A 19,812-nucleotide genomic window follows, 5' to 3' on the forward strand; every position below is an offset into this window, starting at 1 on the left:
TGTAATAGCATTATACGGTAACATATGAAAGCTACACTTGTGGTGAGCATAGCATAATGCATAGAGATGTTAAATCATCATGTTATACACCTGAAACTAATATAACATTGTGTGCCAACTATACTCAATTTAAAAAAGCATAAAAGAGCATTAAAAAAAGTAAAATTATTAATTCAGTGGACTTTCAGAATGACATTCATATAAATATATGCAAATTTGTATATATACACATTTATGTATACATATTAACTTAGGGTTAGAAATAAACTGATTTATTAATTCAAAATATAACACATGGGATATTTGTGCATATCCATGTTGTATGGAAATTGTTTTAATCCTATTATGTGAAGATGCAGATTTCCTCTGGCTTTAATTATTTTTGGCCAAGAGAAAGAATGTGTGTGTGTGTGTGTGTGCATGTGAAAGAGAGATTTCCCAAATAAATTGGAGTTAAATTCATTTGAGGAAGAATTTGAAGGATTTGCAACATAATATTATCAATTTACCACACAGAGTGTAAGTTAGATGCTCAAAGAGGCCGTTTTGGGTCATTTATAGCCCTACTATTGATTAAGTTTAAGTGTAGAATAAAATGATTAAAAAAAAATAAAAACAAAACATGATGCTCAACCCCAGGCATTTTCAAGGAGCTCCTTAAGATTTCTATAAAATAGAATGGTGTCTTGGAAAATGGTGTCTTGGAATATTATTTTACTTACGAGGCAAGTATGTCTTTCAAAGCAGGTATTTACAAACTTGTTACTGCCTTGAATATTGTTTTAATTCTGAAACAATTGTGTCTATCATCAGCAAGAAGTTACAAAAATGCCCTATTTGTTCCGTTATTAAGGCTGCCACTTGAATGTGCTATATTCTTATCTTAGCGACTTAGGGTTTTTGGACCTTCCTGATTTGTTAACACTCTATTTGAGAAGGTGTTAGTCTTGGAGATACTTTTCATATTACTAGATGTATTAAAGAACCGATGACTTAACAATCAGATTTTTTTGGATGGAGAGCTATCTCAAGGAAAAATCTGTTCATTTGGGTTTAGGCATGATTGCTTATTTTTTTAAAGATTCATGAGAGACACAGAGAGAAAGGGAGAGGCAGAGACACAGGTAGAGGGAGAAGGAGGCTCCATGCAGGGAGCCTGATGTGGGACTCGATCCAGGGACTCCAGGATCATGCCCTGGGCCGAAGGCAGGTGCTAAACTGTTGAGCCACCCAGGGATCCCCATGTTTGCTTATTTTTAACTTAATCAGTAATTTGAGACTATTTTAACTGAATTTTAACAAAATTGGTTTTGATTAAAAATAATCAAGATGTGTTTATTTCTTTCACTCTTTTATTACAATATGAAAAACTAATTTCTGAACAACCATCATATACCAAGAAATTGAGTAAGTACAGGATAGGCAATGCTCTAACAGACTAGGCTTCTGAGCACTTGCAATAGCCTAATTTGCTGAATTACATATATAAGATTCTAAACAAACAAAAGGAATTACTACCCAATGTTGTTACCAATAACCTGAAATGTTTCCAGGGCTTTCATATTATTATCACTGTAAACTCAAAGCTACCTTACTACATTTTGGAAATGAAAGAATATTGTTTATATCATTATCATCTGGAATTTCACTTATAATGTATTTACCTGGATTTTGGATAATATTTCAAAAACACTATGAATAATATGTTTATCTCATTAAAACCTAATGAGGTTCTTCTCAACATTCACATCTGATCTTCACCATCAGTTCTATGCCTGTCTCATTCATGAAAAACAAATGCTACTAAACATAGAATGGCTCCCCTAAGATTCAACTTCTTTTACCTGTTCCATCCAAAGGATGAAATTGAGTCCTCTTGTCCTAGATCTTAGGTTTTTGAGTTTTTGTTTTGTTTTGTTTGTTTGCTTTTAATACCACAAAGAGACTACTCTACAAATAGCCATAAAATTTGAAATCTATTCTTGTTTTCTTAATCATGTTTTATTCAATTATACAGACCAGTACTTCTTAAACCACACTAGAGTTATGCTTATATATCTAGAGGCAACATTATATGAGATTAATATTTTTGAACCATTTATATCCAAGTATATATTTTATGTGATTAAGCTTTTGAAGAAAATATACTTGTATTGCTGAAGGTGAGAAAAGGTTGAGTGAGTGTACCATACTTCAGCATTTCCTGATGGCATCATCTTCACCCAACCATCAATATTAGTTATCTAAACCCTAGCTTAGCACAGAAGACTTTAAGAGCTTTTATGCATGTAGTAAATGTCCTGCTATACATATACATGTTTGTGGTTTATAGAGTAGTGAATTCTTTTTTTTGGGGGGGGGGGAGGGCTGGAGGGTTTTAGAGAAAGAATTTATCTTTCTGCTTGAGGCATGATCTAATGCAGTTCTTGAAATTATTATTTTCTCAAGATGGTGTGGAGTAGCCAGTTTTGCTTCTTTCTTGAATTCCAACATGCTTTTTTTTATTCAAATAGATATATCCTATTTAATCTATAATAATAACCACTTCTCTCTCTCTCTCTCTCTCTCTCTCTCTCTCTCTCTCTCTCTTCTCTCTTATCAGTATGTGGTGCTTCTGAGGAACTATAGGGCTATTGTGGAGTTTTGAAAGCAGATGATGAACTCAAATGGCACTGGGCCCCTAATCTACTTTACAATATGCTTGAGTGGGTGATCCAATTCTCCCCATTCTGCTCTTCCTTCTCTTTCTCCTTTTCTGTCTTCCTCTCCCTTTCTCCCTCCTCCTTATCTTCCCTGCTCTTCTCTCCCTCCCTCTCTTACAAATTTCAGATCACAGGTTGAGTAAAACTGTGATAATCAGGTAGAGTGGAGTCTGTTGATGTTTTGAAAGGACAAGGAACTCTGATTCTTATAGATTGCCTCTAGCACATTCATCTCTCCTCTCCTACAAACCCTCTTCTTCTTTTGTCAACCTTCTACCTCCTTGTCTCCTTTGTTATACTGTCTCTTTGTATTGGTATATCCTAATCCAAATTAGAAGTCCTCCTAAAAGGGATGCCTAGGTGGCTCAGCATTTGAGCATCTCTCTTCGGCCCAGGGCATGATCCTGGAGTCCCGGGATTGAGTCCTACATTGGGCTTCCTGCATGGAGCCTGCTTCTCTCTCTCACTGTGTCTCTGCCTCTCTCTCTGTCTCTCATGAATAAATAAGTAAAATCTTAAAAAAAATAAAGTTAAAAAAAGTCCTCCAAAAAGAAGGGGATTGAAGAGTTGACCTTCACAGAACATTATTTGTCCTGAGAGACTGCTGCACAATGTCAGAAAATACGTGAGGTGAATATCTGTCAAGAAAGAAAAAAAAAATAAGAGTACCTTTTTATGTTGTGTTTTGGGAATATATTTATCCCTTTATTTACTAAGGCCTTGTTCTGCTCTTATCTCAGAAATCATCCAAATAGTAAGTATTAATGCTTTATGCATACCAAGGACAATATAAATTTGGTGAAATTTCAGAGATTGCTGGCAGTTAAGTGCCTTCTTTTTAAATACCAATTGTACTCCAGCCACTTAAAACCAATAGCTATGTATGTTGTTTTTATGGTACATATAGGGTTTTTTTTTTTACATGAAAGTCTTAGATTTCTTTTTATTTTGTTATTTTAATTACTTTTTAAAAAAGATTTTATTTATTTATTCATAAGAGACAGAGTGAGAGAGAGAGAAAGGCAGAGGCACAGGCAGAGGGAGAAGCAGGCTCCATGCAGGGAGCCTAACGTGGGACTCAATCCCAGGTCTCCAGGATCACGCCCTGGGCCGAAGGCAGCGCTAAACTGCTGAGCCACCTGGGCTGCCCTTAGACCTCTTTTTAAAATAACTCTGAAGAAGCAATATGCATATATTTTTTCACTCATTGGAAATCAACGGAACTTCTTTAAAAAGATTTTATGTATGTATGTATGTATGTTGAGAGAGAGAATCAGGGGAGGGGCAGTGGGTAAAGGGAGAGAGGAAAACTCAAGCAGACTCTGCATGCAACATGGAGCCCAATTCAGGGCTTGATCTGGTTACCTATGAGATCATGACCTGAGCTGAAACCAAGAGTGGGATGCTTAACTGACTGAGCCACCTAGGTGCCCCTCAGTGAAACTTAAAAAAAAATTTAAAAGACAGAGAAAAGCAGAGAAGAGAAGAAGATGAGCTGGCAAATACAAAATAGCAATTTAAATAGTGCATACTACGTACCATTGTATCCAATGAGTAGATGTCTCCTAATAAATGTGAGATGGTAAAAGTGAACTCACTATTCCTTCTCCAAATTTCAGTACCCAACTGCCACTTGCAAAACTGAATTGAGTAGTCTTTGAAGGTAACATATATTCTTATTTCTTGGCCCTTGAATTCAAGCAAGTTGGTACTTCATTTAGTATTCAACTGGAAAAAATAGTAAGGAAAAATTCACTGTGTTGATTTACTTAAGAACTAATATCCAATCCCCAGTATGATAGCTAACAGATTTCCAAAAGTAATTTTCACTTTATGAGATATTTGTCTTTTGTTGTCTTTAGATATAAACTTACATCAAAATCCAACTCTATTTCTTCCTTGATGCCCCTGAGTTCTGTACTGATTTTGTTGTTTTTGTTTTGTTTTTGGACAGTAAATCATCTGAAACAAAGGATGTTTTCTTTCTTAGTTCTACAGAATATAACATTACCATGAACATAATATGTGCTCAATAAAAATGTATGGTTTGATTTCCTTAATGAGTGGATAGTTATCAATGGACTCAAACACTTTGCAATTTGCAAAATTTATTTTATTTTTAATAAAAATAAGTCAGAGATAAAAATGGAAAATCGCCGTGAACATCATGGATATACTCAGTAGTATATACTATAACTAGTTACGTATATAAGTACTATAATTAATTTATTGTTAAATAGGGAATAGGTAGGATCCACATTTTCTGATTTTAAAATAGTCTAAGAGCACAGATATTTATAGTGTACAAATCGTATTCCCCTGACTCTGCAACTTGGGTTGTAGAAACATTAACTCCATTGTCTGGATCAAATAAAAAGTGATTTTCTTATCAGTATCTTCCAACCTCTACCTTGTCTCCTTACTCAGCAGCTTGGCTTTCATTTTTGTAGTGATCTTCCTGTATAGAGGGCTCCAAGCTGGGGAGTGGAGCACTGGAAACTGAGGGGGACTCTAAGGACCCCTATGAATGAGGTGAGTATCCTTATAAGAGGCATTCAGAGAGATTCTTTGTCCCTTCTGTCATGTGAGGACACAGTGAAAAGATTACCATCTATGAACTAAGAAGAAGGCCTTCACTAAACACTGTGTCTGTCAGCCTCCAGGTCTATGAAGAATAAAATTCTGTTGCTTATAAACCACCCAGTTCATGGTATTTTGCTGTAGTACACCAAATTTTTCTTTTTCTTTTTTTACATTCATTTTATTTATTCAAGTAATCTCTACACCCAATGCAGGGCTTAAACTCACAACCCCGAGATCAAGCATTGCAAGCTCTTCCAGCTGAGCCAGCCAGGCACTCCTTACTAAGTAAGTTGTTTTTTTTAAGATTTTATTTATTTATTAATGATAGACAAACAGAGAAGAGAGAGAGAGAGAGAGAGAGAGAGAGAGAGAGAGAGAGAGGCAGAGACACAGATGGAGGGAGAAGCAGGCTCCATGCAGGGAGCCTGATGTGGAACTTGATCCCAGGTCTCCAGGATCACGCCCTGGGCTGAAGGCTCTCTTCAGCTGAGCCACCCAGGCTGCCCTATAGTACACCAAACTAAGACAAATCTTAATATGTTAAACATGTAGCATTTATAAAAGATAGTCCTCCTTTCATATTTACTATGGTATTTATTTCTTACCAGAGATCACTGAGGAATTGCATAGGGTAGGGGCACCTGAGTGGCTCAGTTGATTAAACATCTGCCTTTGGCTTAGGTCAAGCTCTCAGGGTCCTGTGATGGAGCCTTCCATCAGTCTCCCTGCTCAGTGAGGAGTATGCTTCTCCTTCTCCCTCTGCTGCTCTCCCTGCTTGTATGCTTGCACGCTCTCTCTCACTCTACCAAATAAATATATTTTAAAAATCTAAAAGAAAATTGCATGTGGTAGATTGACATTCAGCATCAATCTGGATATGTCTTAAAAAAAAGATTTTATTTATTTGTTCATGAGAGATACACACACACACAGAGGCACAGCCATAGTCAGAGGGAGAAGCAGGCTCCCTGCGGGGAGCCCGATGTGGGATTCCACCCCAGGACCCCGGGACCACAACCTGAGCTGAAGGCAGATGCTCAACCACTGAGCTACCCCGGTGCCCCTGCCATATGTCTTTTCTTGTTCTCTCTATAAAATACATATTGGACCATTCTTTAGTCATCAAACTTCAACTCAGAAGGAGTTAAGTAAAACAAATGAGAAGTTAAAGTAACAAGCTCTTAGTAAAGGAACTAGTAACAATAAATAGTATTTTTTTTTTCTTAGCCAAATACTGTTTATTCTGGGCCTTTTAGATAATGCAGAAGTCACAAGGTTTCTAACTGGGGCACAACAGGTAGCTCTGCTGCTGCTCCTGTTTCCCAGCATTCCACAGCTTTACCATATGGTCAAAAGTACACCAGGGCCTTTTAAAGCACATCCTTTAGCTATCCTGCCTGTGGAGGGCTCACCACAGCCCTGTAGTCTACAGATGACTAAAGGGGCCTGCTGTTTCACTTCTTCACATGCCCCCAGCCCAGCAGATTTGCAATGCAGGAAACATTGCTGCAAGCCTAGAGAACTGGCTGCTTTCCAAGTCTTCAAATTTACTCCTCAGGCTGTATCATTTATGGAAATTGATTCTTTTTTATTTATGTCTGGGAGGTGCCAGCAACTCTCTGTGGAATGCCGCCATAGGAACAGCATTAAGAGAGCTAATAAGAGAGGCAGGACACTTGCATATGTATGGAGAAGTACAAGGAAAGGGACAATTTTCTATGCAAATGTCAAACAATCCCTTGGTTTTATTCAATACCTCAGAACTAGTCAGTATCAGACCAGGGTTTACTGATTATAAATGTAGTGCTGTTTCCAATATACTGCAATCTTGTTATTAAAGATATTTCTGTTAACCATTATCATTACTATTGTTTGAATTAAACCTCCTCCAAACATGAGGTTTAAAAGGCTGTGATTTGCTCACTCAATGACTTCAGATACTCAGTGTACCTGGCTGGCTTAGTTGGTTAAGTGTCTGCCTTCAGCTTGGGTTATGATCTCAGGATTCTGGGATCCAGCCCTGAGTTGGGCTCCTTGCTTGATGGGGAGCCTACTTCTTCTCCCTCAGCTCCTTCCCCTGCTCATGCTCTCTCTCTCTCTCTCTCTCTCTCTCAAGAAAAAAAAAAAAAGACTTCAGATACTCATATGGGTAAGTAAAATCTTAGGTTCTCACTTCCTGTAAACTCACACAGTCTTGTTCTGGAAAACAGAAAAAGCAAGAGAAATGGTGAGTTTTAGGAGCACCCAGAAAGTCAAAGGTCAAAAGGTCACTCAGAGCTAAATGTTTTTCTCTTTTCTGAAATTGTTTACATTCATCTAACAACAACAACAACAACAAAGAGTTTAGGCACTGTTTTTGACATGGAAAAATAAGAGATAACAGAAGAATATTTTTTGCTCTCAACATCTTATAAGCTCAAAAGAAGGAAGATAAATAAATACTGGCAATAAAATTTGGTCACTTCTAAGAGTGAGGTCAGCCCAGAATGCATATAAAATGAGCACGAACCTAGACTAGAGGGAACCAGTAAACATTCTGAAGAAAATGACATCAGATTTCCTTTCCCTTGTCTCCCCTATCAAATAAAACATAAAGTTCTATTAAAATATTCAGCAAGTCCCTTCTTTCTACCGCCACTCCAACATCCTAGTTCAACTCATCATCATTTCATATCTGAAGTCTGTAATAACTTCCTAATCTGTTTCCTTATATACACTCTTGCATATTTGTAGTCCAACTGTTCTCAGCAACATTTCAAATTATGTTTTAAAAATTTATGTCTTATCAAGTCACATATTTGCTTAAAAACATATAGAACATTTTCCTCTGATCTTAAAGCAAAGAACAACCATATATTATTTTATTTTTTATAAGGGCTCATAAACCCCTACATAAATAATTGTGCCCTGATTTATATCTCTAGCCTAAATTCATGCTACACTTTCTCTGTTAAATTTCTTTCTGATATTCTGGCCTTCTGTACATTTCTCCAATCCTTAGAGATCTAATTTCATCTTTGAAGTGTTTGGATTGTTCTCTTAACAGTATTTCTTCTAAATCCTTTCCACTTTGATTTTGCTTCTCAATCAAGTTTCATACTAAATACTATTTATTCCTGATTCTTGAATATTTCCAAAGAGCTAAGGCATTTTACTATACATTTTCATGGTATCCTATAATTTTACCTCATTTTAATGGTACTTGTTAATTAAATATAATAATATACATTTATAAAAACCTGTTTTTTCTTTGTTGTAACACCACCACTTATTTTGCTCCATAAATTTCCAAGGGAAAAATTAGAAAAAAGCTATTTTAATTGGTCTGAAATAAAGGATTAGGGAAAAAAGTGGGATAGAAAATTTATGACCAAGAGTTAAGACACTGAAGTATATACTCTCTAAATATATCTATTTATATATATACTCTTATTATTATTCACAATAAATATTGTTTAATAAATGAATAATCTAAATTCTAAAGAATGAACCAACCTGGTGAATAGGGGAAGAAAGAGTGTTTCAGGAAGAATAAAAAGCTGTGTCAATGTTTCTAAAGTCTATACATATAATCATCTATAGAAAGATTCCAGAAGGCATGTCTGAAGACCAGATGGTAAAACGTAGGCCTGAAGTATTAGTAAGGGACTCATTAATTAAAGACATTTTATTGCATTGTACAAAAAAATGAATTTTAGTTCATAAGGCTTTAATGACAGACTTTATATGTTGGTAGTTTTGTGTTTTAGGTAATAAGGTACTAACTGTATTAGAAAGCAGCAACAGTGAGCTGTGGTTGGCACTGGAAATCCAAAAGCAGTGGATAGTAGAGGAAACTAAGAAGTGCAAGATTATCCATGTCCTTCTGAATTGGAATCGCTGACTCATTTATTCTTTTCGAAATGTAATCATTTTACATTGATTCAATCATAAAAGAGTAAGTACAAAAGAAAGATATAAAAAATAAAAAAGCTTCCTTTGACCCTAAATACCCATTATCTACAGTCCTATTTATCTGTTCCAATTAATAATCAATTCTTGAACTATATCCACTTTTTCTTATCTTTCATTCAACCCTCAGATGATTTCAGTATGATTTCTACTCACCGCTAATGAAAATGCAGCAGTAACATCACCTTTATAACAAATCCAATGAACATTTTAATCACATCATATTTTATCATCTAAGGCACTTTCAAATTCTCAGAATCTTCACCATTTTAAATGCAAATGAAAAAAATTTTGCAAAGTCAATTAATAATGAATCATCAAAGAGAATGCAGCCACCCAAGGAAACAAAGTTTGAAGAAGTTGGGAAAGGTTAGCAGTTTTGGTGTCTACATATGCCAAAAAATAATTGAAAAGAAAATATTTAGCTAATAATATGCCATTGTTTATGTGCTGCCGAAGTGAGCACAATAATATGCCATTGTTATCAATGTAAGCTAGTTTCAGGAAACCATTGAAATAGGTAATTGGTAGATAAGCAAGTAAATACATTTATCTTGGAAGCACAGATCTAAAAGGAAGGTTGATATGGGTAATAGCTAGATATTAAGAACTAGAATTAGTAAAAGATGGGTGTTTATTATGGCTCTTATTATAATAATCACTATCACTATATTTTGTCCAATTTAGAAGAGCATAAAAGATAGAAAATGAAGAAATCTCTTGAGGAGAAAGAGACAGAGAATAGACACAGTAACAAGCCTTCCATAGGAGAGGAAATTCTGTTTCTACTGAACTCCAAAGAAACATGTCTATAGATATAGATAGCATCATTAGGCATAGAATGAAGTAATGTGTAGTTTCCTAATATGCTAATTTCCAAGAGAAATTACACATGGATATATGTTCTAAGAGCTGTGTTTATGTTGAATTATAATTAAGAGTGAAAGCTAGAAATAGTTTTTGTGGGGACAGGAAATTTCTTAGGAACATTTGAAAATTTCAAGGCAGTTTCACTACAAAGTGTATTTTTGTGTGTTTTATAAAGTTATTCAGCTTTTTGTGCAAAATGGAGTCATAAGGTAGTGTTGAATTCAAGTTCATGTTTTTCCACAGAGACATAATAAGGGAAAGTATTGCATCCTAGTTTGTCTAGGTTGCTCTAACCAGTAGGTATTATGTCTGATGAGATCCCACTTCCTGGTTTATAGACAACCTTCTGCTTTCAGGGACTTCAGATAGTGCAAGGAGTGAAAAGGTCTCTAAGGTCTTTTTCCTAAGGGCACTAATCCAACTAACGATTTAATCACATCCCAAAGGTTCCACCTTCAAATACCATCACATTTGGGGGGGTTAGAGGACATAAACATTGTCTATAGTATACAACTGCAGTGATAAAAATGAGTAAATAGGATAAAGACAGAGAATAAAAGGGACCATTGTTTCAAAGGAAAAATTAGAAAAAAACTATTTTAATTGGTCTGAAATAAAGGATTCTAGGGGAAAAAAGTGGGATAGAAAATTTATGATCAAGAGTTAAGACACTGAAGTATATACTCTCTAAATTTAAGCAATTTCTAGAGATGATGTTAAGATAGGAACTATCTTAGATATCTAGAAAATGTGCTGAAATTGAGGTCAACCAGACTTTTTTTTATCCAGAAAGTTACCTAATTATTTCTGCTGAAGAAGTTTGTCATTTATAAAACATAAATATACAAGAATTTGTCATTTGGTAATATGATCAAATGTTTTCATAACACTCATCCTCCCACCCATCTCTTCCTTGATAACCATAAGTTTGTCCTCTGTAGTTATGAGTCTGTTTCATGGAGTTTCCTCTCTCTTTTTTCTCCCTAAGTTTCTTCTGTTTCTTAAATTTCATGTATAAGTGGAATTATATGATATTTGTCCTTCTCTGACTGACTTATTTCACGTAGCATAATACTCTTTAGCTCTATCCATATCCTTGTGAATGGCAAGATTGTATTCTTTTTATGGTTAATATTCCATTATATAATAAATAAATAAATATATATATATATATATATATATATAAATTCTTCTTTATCTATTCATCAGTCAATGGACTTTTGAGCTATTTGGGATCTTTCCATAATTTGTCTTTTGTTGATAATGCAGCATTTATCCCTTCAAATTAGTATTTTTGTATTATTTGGATAAATGCCTTGTAGTCTAATCGCTGGATGGTAGGGTAGTTCTATTTGTAGCTTTCTAAAGAACCTCCATACTCTTTTCTAGAATGATTGCACCAGTTTGCATTCCCATGAATATTATAAGAGCATTCCCCTTTCTTCACATCTTCCCTAACACAGGATATTTTCTGCATTGTTAATTTTAGCCATTCTGACTGGCATGAGGTAATATCTTACTGTGGTTTGGATTTGCATTCCCCTGATGATGAGTGATATTGAACATCTTTTCTTCTGTCCGTTAGCCACCTGCAGGTCTTCTTGGGAAAAACGTCTATTCATGTCTTCTGCCCATTTTTTAACTGGAGTATTTGTTTTCTGGTGTTGAGTTTGGTAAGTTCTTTGTGTATTTTGGATACTTTATTGGATATATCATTTGTAGATATCTTCTCCCATTTGGTAGGTTGTCTTTTGATTTTGTTGACTGTGTTCTTCCCGTGCAGAAACTATTTATCTTCATGAAGTGATTTTTGCTTTGGTTTCCCTTGCCTTTGGAGAAATGTCTAGCAAGAAGTAACTGTGTCCAGGGGCAAAGAGGTTACTGCTTGCGTTATTCTCTAGAATATCTAGAAAACAGTTGCTTCGGCTGATGTCACAGAAATTACTGACTCAGTTCTCTAGATTTTGCATGACTTCCTGTCTCACATTTAGGTCTTTAATGCATTTTGAATTTATTTTTGTGGATGGTGAAGAAAGTGGTCCAGTTTAATTTTTTTACATGTTGCTCTCCAGTTTTCCCAAAACAATTTTTTGAAGAGACTGTCTTTTTTTACATTGCATGTTCTTTCCTGCTTTGTGGAAGAGCAGTTTGCCATATAGTTTTGGGTTTATTTCTAGGCTTTGTGTTCTGTTCTATCGATCTTTGTATGTGTTTTTGTGTTAGTAGTATACTCTCCTGATCACGACAGCTTTGTAATATAACTTGAAGTCCAGAATTGTGCTGCCTTCAGTTTCCCTTTTCTTTTTCAATGTTGCTTTGGTTATTTGGGGTCCTTTATGGTTCCATACAAATTTAAGGACTGTTTGCTTTAGTTCTGTGAAAAATGCTGGGTATTTTGATAGGGATTGCATTAAATGGGTAGATTGCTTTGGGTAATACTGACATTTTAACAATATTTTTTCTTTTAATCCATGAGCATGGGATGTTTTTCTATTTCATTGTGTCATCTTCAATTCTATAGTTTTCAGCATACAGATCTTTTACCTCTATTGGTTAGGTTTATTCCTAAGTATCTTATGGTTTTTGGTGCACTTGTAAATGGGATTGATTCTTTGATTTCTCCTGCTGCTTAGTTGCATGTGTGGGTTTTTTTTCAATATTTTATTTTTAAGTAATCTCTATACCCAAAAATGGCTTCAAACTCACAACCCCAAAATCAAGAGTCACATACTCTGACTTAGCCAGCCAGATGCTCTTATATGTTTTCTTTAAAACAGTTTATTGAGATATGATTTATATGTAGAAAATGTACATCATCTACCAAAGTTTGAGTTTATATATGACTCTGTTATACATGACTTTTTATTCAGACCAAATGACTCTTCCTCTAAGTTAATTCTGCTCATTTTCAATGCTAATTTTTCTGATGCATACAGGAAAAGAAAACTAAAATGTATTAATATCTATAATGTTTAACAGAAAAAGAAAGTAAAAAAAGTCTATTGGTGTCATTAGTTACGTCAAAAAAGAATTTACTTAATTTTAAATATGGTTCCTTTTTTTCATGCAATTTTCAGATTAAAATTTAACTTTTATGTTTATTATCTCAAAAAAGAAATACGTGACATTGTGAAAGTTGTTAAAATTCAATTTCATAGGCCAAAGTTGAAAATAAATTATTTGTTTATGCAGATTACTATGAATACAAATCCATGGTGCCACAATTAAAACATTATTCTTAATAAATTAAGCATCTATGGAGAAGGAATGTGCTTGGAATTGGTGAAAATAACTAAAATTTATAGTTGTCAAATTTTACAAGTGTTTTAAACATTCGCAAAATAAATCATATAAAGTACATACATTATGTAAAATATGTACAAATCTGATATTGAAAACAAAAAAATAATTCAGCAAGGCAATATGCAATTTCTCCCTCATTGCCTATCAACTGAAAATACTTTAGCTTTTGAGAAACTACTTAATAAATTAACATAAATACTCTACTATCGAATTGTAGCTTTTTGCAAATGAGTCATATAAAGTGTAATTACATTTCCAAAATAGTTGGGAATTGCTAATTTTAACAATAATGAATGAAATACCAACAAGAAAAACCATTTTTCAAGTCCTCAGAAAATTGGAATTATTTAAAATAACTCATAAAGTTAAAAATTAATAAAAAATAAAAACAAAATAAAAAGATTTAGAAATCTATATGGAGGCCCTAAACAAATTAAATAATGATATGGATCAAATAGTACACAATATTTAATTTTGAAATATTATAAGAATTTTTTGAAGTGCTTCAACTTGTGGAAACAATTTTATTCCTGTTTTTGGTTTGATAAACAAGATTTCCTGTTTTAAGTTGATAAATTTTTAATTGGTAACATGTTGAAAAATGTATTCTTCAGAAAAAGAGACTTAGTATTAGAATCAGTGCAATTAAGGAATTAGTTAAAGTATATAAATATATAACTAGAAATATTTTTGTATATAAATGTATAACTAAAAATATTTTCTTATGACAACGTTGAGAAATATAAATAAGATTTTTACTTAATGTATATGTATATATTTATACATTTAATTTTTTTGAAATATATTTTAGAAAATAATTATATTTAGGTCCTCTAATATACTATAACCAATTTGTTACTTAAGATGTGAATATGCAAAATTATACATTTGAAGTCTTTTTATACTCTTTCATAGTCAACAGTATGCCTACTTGGACAATAAATCATATTGTCACACCCTCATTGGTGATACTAAAAATATGGGATCAAAGCATAAAATTTAGACAGGATGGAATATTATGGAACAAGATAAACAGAGCCTGTTACATGATCAGGACACCAGGAAAAAAGCAGATTCTGCTGCAGTTGACCTGTCAACAGAAGACTTGCTGTTGTAGTATTACTGAGTGCTCTGGTAGGCTAAGGGATGATAGATCTTTTTTTTTTAAATTTCTATTTATTTATGATAGTCACAGAGAGAGAGAGAGAGGCAGAGATATAGGCAGAAGGAGAAGCAGGCTCCATGCACCAGGAGCCCAATGTGCGATTCGATCCCGGGTCTCCAGGATCACGCCCTGGGCCTAAGGCAGGCGCCAAACCGCTGTGCCAGCCGGGGATCCCGGGATGATAGATCTTTATTATGTATTCTGTAAAAACTTACACTCAACAAAATGTAATTATTATTATATATCATCAATGTATCTGGAGACTTGTTAGCCATTTTTACATATCTCGTTTTAGTAGAAATAAAGTTTTGCAGCATGAGCAAAAGAATGAAAAAATGAATTACAGAATCACCCAGATGTCATTAGAGAAGAGATTAGGATTGTGAAAGCATTAGTAGAAAAAAGAAGTAATGAGATACCAGTTTAAGAATTGGGGAAATTTTATATTATGTTATTAATAGTGTCCCGGAGATGGATTTTAAAGTCCTTAAATGAAAGGGCATGGAAACACTTGAAAAATTTTGTGTTGATTATAGAAAAACAAGAGATAAAAATTAGGGAAAACGTAAGTAGAGAAAATTTACTAAGAGAAATCAGTAAGAAAAATATAAGAGAAAATAAAAATGGAGAGAGAAAGTCAGATAAAACTAGTTTAGGAAGATATGTAAAGTACACAATAATAAATTTTATACAACATGGATGGAGCTAGAGAGTATAATGCTAAGTGAAATAGCAAGTACAGTTTCCAAGTGAAAGACAAATACCATGTGATATCAATCATATACATAATTTAAGAAACAACCGAACAAAGAAAAAGAGACAAAGTATAAAACAGACTGTTAAATATAAGGACAAACTGGTGGTTGCCAGACTGTAGGTGGGTGGGGGATTGGATGAAATATCAAGAAACATATAGAATTGTTGGATCATTATATTATGCATATGAAAATAACACAACACTAAAAAAATGCATATCTATGTCCATGCAAATCCAGATAAATGTCTCCCATAGGATTAACAACTCGTAAGCTAGTCATATTACTTGTAAACTAGTTCATATTACTGTTAAATCAATTAAGTATTTAATTTATATTGCACTTATTTATCTTACACTGACATACATTCTTTTGTCAAGTTAAAATGAACTTAAGCAAAAAAAGTGTTCATAATTTCAGGCCATGCATCTGCATTAAAATGTGTTCTAGACATCATGATTTTGTGAAACAGAAAATATGACAAGACCACAATGAATTAGCATTTAGTTGGAAATAATTAACTCATTCATCTCTGATAATTGATTAAAAACTCCTACTCTGAATAGTTTCAAGGAAGTAGAAATTTCTGCATCTAATAAAAAGCCTCTAAGTGTTTTCAGAAAATATGTTTGCTTTGCTCTATTTCAGAGATTCAAAATGAGAAGAAAAAAAAAGCCATTCCCTCTGGATATGTGAAACATAATTTAAAGTCCTGCAAATATGTTATAGAAATAAGGAAGAAAATACATTAACATATAATGTTTCAGCTAAACATTACATTGTGTATTAATAGCAGATCATTATTATATAACATAAAATTATTGTAAATTCAGTGTTGAAAACTGAAAGTAACATTTTTATTTAGATCCATATTTTACTTTCATTTTCTCCCATAAATGTGAAGTGATATTCATTCCCATCACTTTTTTTTAGAATTCATTATTTTCAGTGTCTGCAATATAACCCAAAACTAATGATCAAAGTTATGAATTTAAAAGTATTTTTCTGCCAAAATTAACATTGAATGCCCCCCAAAATGTACAATGAAAACATAAATATTATATCACTGATTTACATGAAATCAACAAATAAGTAATAATCACTTGTCATACACAAGAGAGTTAAGAATTTCTAGAGAAAGATGGATGTAAAAGTCATTTTTATGGGATTTAAAATTTGAGGAAATAATAAAGTAAAAAATAACAATAATAATTACATGGAATTTCAAAGTAATAAGAAATATGTTTTTTTAGGAGAAATATATAAAATAAAATTACTGACTAGGTTTATAGGAGCGTAGAGTTCAGAGAAATTGTTTCAGTCACTGGTGGTTTGAAAGTGTGTTTTAGGATTTATACATTTATTAACATTCTGTCCTCACCTGTACTGAAAATATTGTCATTGACTGAGGATGTACAATTAAAGCAAATGACAAAAATATAATGTATATTTTATCCAATATTTACAATTCTGAAAAGCAAGTATTATTTCAAAGGTGAAATAGGAAAATGGATTTTAAATGGCTTTACCAAATTCATTACTCTTAAGAAATTAAACTGAAAATAAAACCCAGGTTTATCTGATTTCAAAGGTCATGTTCCTTTTCTTACACTATGATTTCTGTTTAATATTTTCTTTCCTAATTAAAATTATCTTTTTACTCTGACACTTTTTCATTAAGAAAGGAATTAGAGGAGTTCAAAAATTAAGAATTGGAAGCATATTGATAAAGTTACTCAAAGTTTTATAAATATATATTTTATATTATTTTTTGTGACTATTACAATTAACATTACTTTTTTGTTTACCTTGTATGGCCTATTCCTACATTGAATGCATTCATAGTTAATCTAAGATTTTTCAGCTTTTTTTTGCAGCAATTTTTGCCTATTTGTCTTATTTTTTGACTCATAATTCACTGTCAGAAAACAATATTATTATCTGTTTTGCTGTCAGGTTCCTTCTACTTAAACAACTAGTGCAGATCAAATTCAAAAGATAAGGTTTAACAGATAAAAAGAAAAAGAATCAATAACTCTTTTCTTAAAAAATATTTTATTGATTCATGAAAGACACAGAGAGAGAAGCAGAGACATAGGCAGAGGGTAAAGCAGGCTCCCCATGGAGAGCCTGATGCAGGACTCAATCCTCAGAACCCTGGGATCATTACCCCAGCCAAAGGCAGACGCTCAACCCCTGAGCCACCCAATAGCCCCTCAATAATTGTTTCAATTCAAACTTCCCACTGAATTCAATCCATAAGTAATATACATATTCTATTTAGTGATTAGTACATGAATAGTTGTTTGCTTTCTATTTACTCCCAGGCTAGGCTCCAGGTGAATATAGGAGAAGCTAAATTTGCTTAGTTTCACTCTTCCTAAAAAAAAAAAAGATTATTAGAATCCAGAATTTGAGAACCACATGAAGAAAGCATCATCATGGAACCTCTATGTAACACTTCATAAGGTATTGAGTGGCAATCACAGAAACATTTTTTTTTTCACAGGAAATTGATCAAACTCATTCTGGGGCTGGTAAATGATGAGAGGATAGAGTAGAAGAGCATTGTAACATGATCTCTGAGTATTTTCAGATAATGTCTTAATTAGAACACAAGAGCTTAATTTTCTTAATTAGAATAGGCTGAGATTGTTCAATACTTTGGCTACTTTGGATTGAAAATACATCAGGAACATTTATGTAAGTTTTTTTTTTCTTTTCTTTTCTAATAAACAGCGTGGTTACCCAATTATGTAGAGAAAGTTTTTTTTAAGATTTTATTTATTTATTCATGACAGATACACAGAGAGAGGCAGAGACATAGGCAGAGGAAGAAGCAGGCTCCTGCGGGGAGCCTGATGTGGGACTTGATCCCAGGATTCCAGGATTATTCCCTGAACCTAAAGCAGATGCTCAACCGCTGAGCCACCTAGGCATCCCTGTAGAGGGAAATACATACGATAGCTGGGGTATTTTTGCATTTGTCAATTGCTGTAGTAAATACAGTAATACATATACATATACATTCTTTATTAAAAATATCGTACTGTTTTTCCATTATAGAGAACAAAACCAGATAAGCAGTCTTCGATTTGCACAAAAATATGTTGATTATATTAAAGTTCACAGGGTGTTGTTCTTTTTAATACTGTAATTAAAGGAATACGTCTTAGGGTTCCATTAGCTAACAGTTAGAGACTGGTAATCTAATGATACTTTGTATTATGTCCATTTCCTTATTGTTTTATGTTTAACATAAAGCAGTGTGAAACACTATCATCAGAATATTTTAATTATAAAAGCTTGCAATTTGCAAGGATAAAACTATATATCAGCAATTCATAATACTGTTATTGAAATACCAGAGAAAAATCAATGTAATACCTATATGCCCACCATAGCAGGATAAATTTTTAGCTGAATATTTCACTTATTATTTCTTCTAATTTTTAATGAGATTATTTCAGTACATACATAACTTTCAAATTGGTAGAATTATACATTTAATACCTAGGATTAATATTTCACTGAAAACTTTTTGGAAGTAAGTATAATGATAATGCTTACTTTAATTGCCTCCATCTTTGGTCTAAAATACAAATGAAATGCATCAAATATACCAACCAAAGAAAACAGAAAAATAATACACTTTCAAGAATTCCTCAGCTGGCAATTAAAATGGAATATTGGTTTAAACATTTTCTCTAAATACATTCTCAGGTGGGAGGCCTTTGCCCAACATTATACTAATAATGTTATCCTCTTTATGCATGGTAATATCACAATCTCACAGCTGGAAGCAAAGCCATATAATCTCTTAAATAGGTCTTGGGTTTAAATCTGTTATTCGGTATCAGACAAAAATAGAGTCAAATAATATGACAAAAATACTAAGTCTGTAGCTTTCAGGATCCATTTATCTTTGTAATCATTTAACTTTGTAATATTACTTAGCTTTCCCTTTTTAAAAGTTGGTATCCTAAAATAAGCCAATCTCATAACCTATAAACCAGGGAATTATAAGTTTATAAAGAGATTCCTTAGCTCATGGTTACCATTTTGTTTCTGAAGAATTATGGTTTCATCTTTTTCACAGATAAATTTCTGTTCTGTATGATTGGTTATGGCATAGATATTTTTTCATATGCAGGTATGCCTACAACAAATAGGCATAATCAATTGATAATCAATTTTTGGATACTACTCAAATATTACACTACTATATATGTAAATATTAAAATTTTAACGCAGCTATAATGAACCATATTATAAGCCATCCAACATAGAACTATGTTATTAATATTGGTACTAAAAAGCAAGATAGATACCAAAGTTACTCTATTCCTGAAAATCTAACTCCTAAAAGTAAAATATTTTCTTCATTTCCTATTTTGATATAGTAACTAAAAATAGGCATTTAATGTCTCTTAGCCTTAAGCTGTATCAAAAAGTCCATGAAATTGTCTTTACTCTTTAACTT

Source organism: Vulpes vulpes, chromosome 14 (genome assembly GCF_048418805.1).
Source record: "Vulpes vulpes isolate BD-2025 chromosome 14, VulVul3, whole genome shotgun sequence".
Classification (NCBI taxonomy): domain Eukaryota; kingdom Metazoa; phylum Chordata; class Mammalia; order Carnivora; family Canidae; genus Vulpes; species Vulpes vulpes.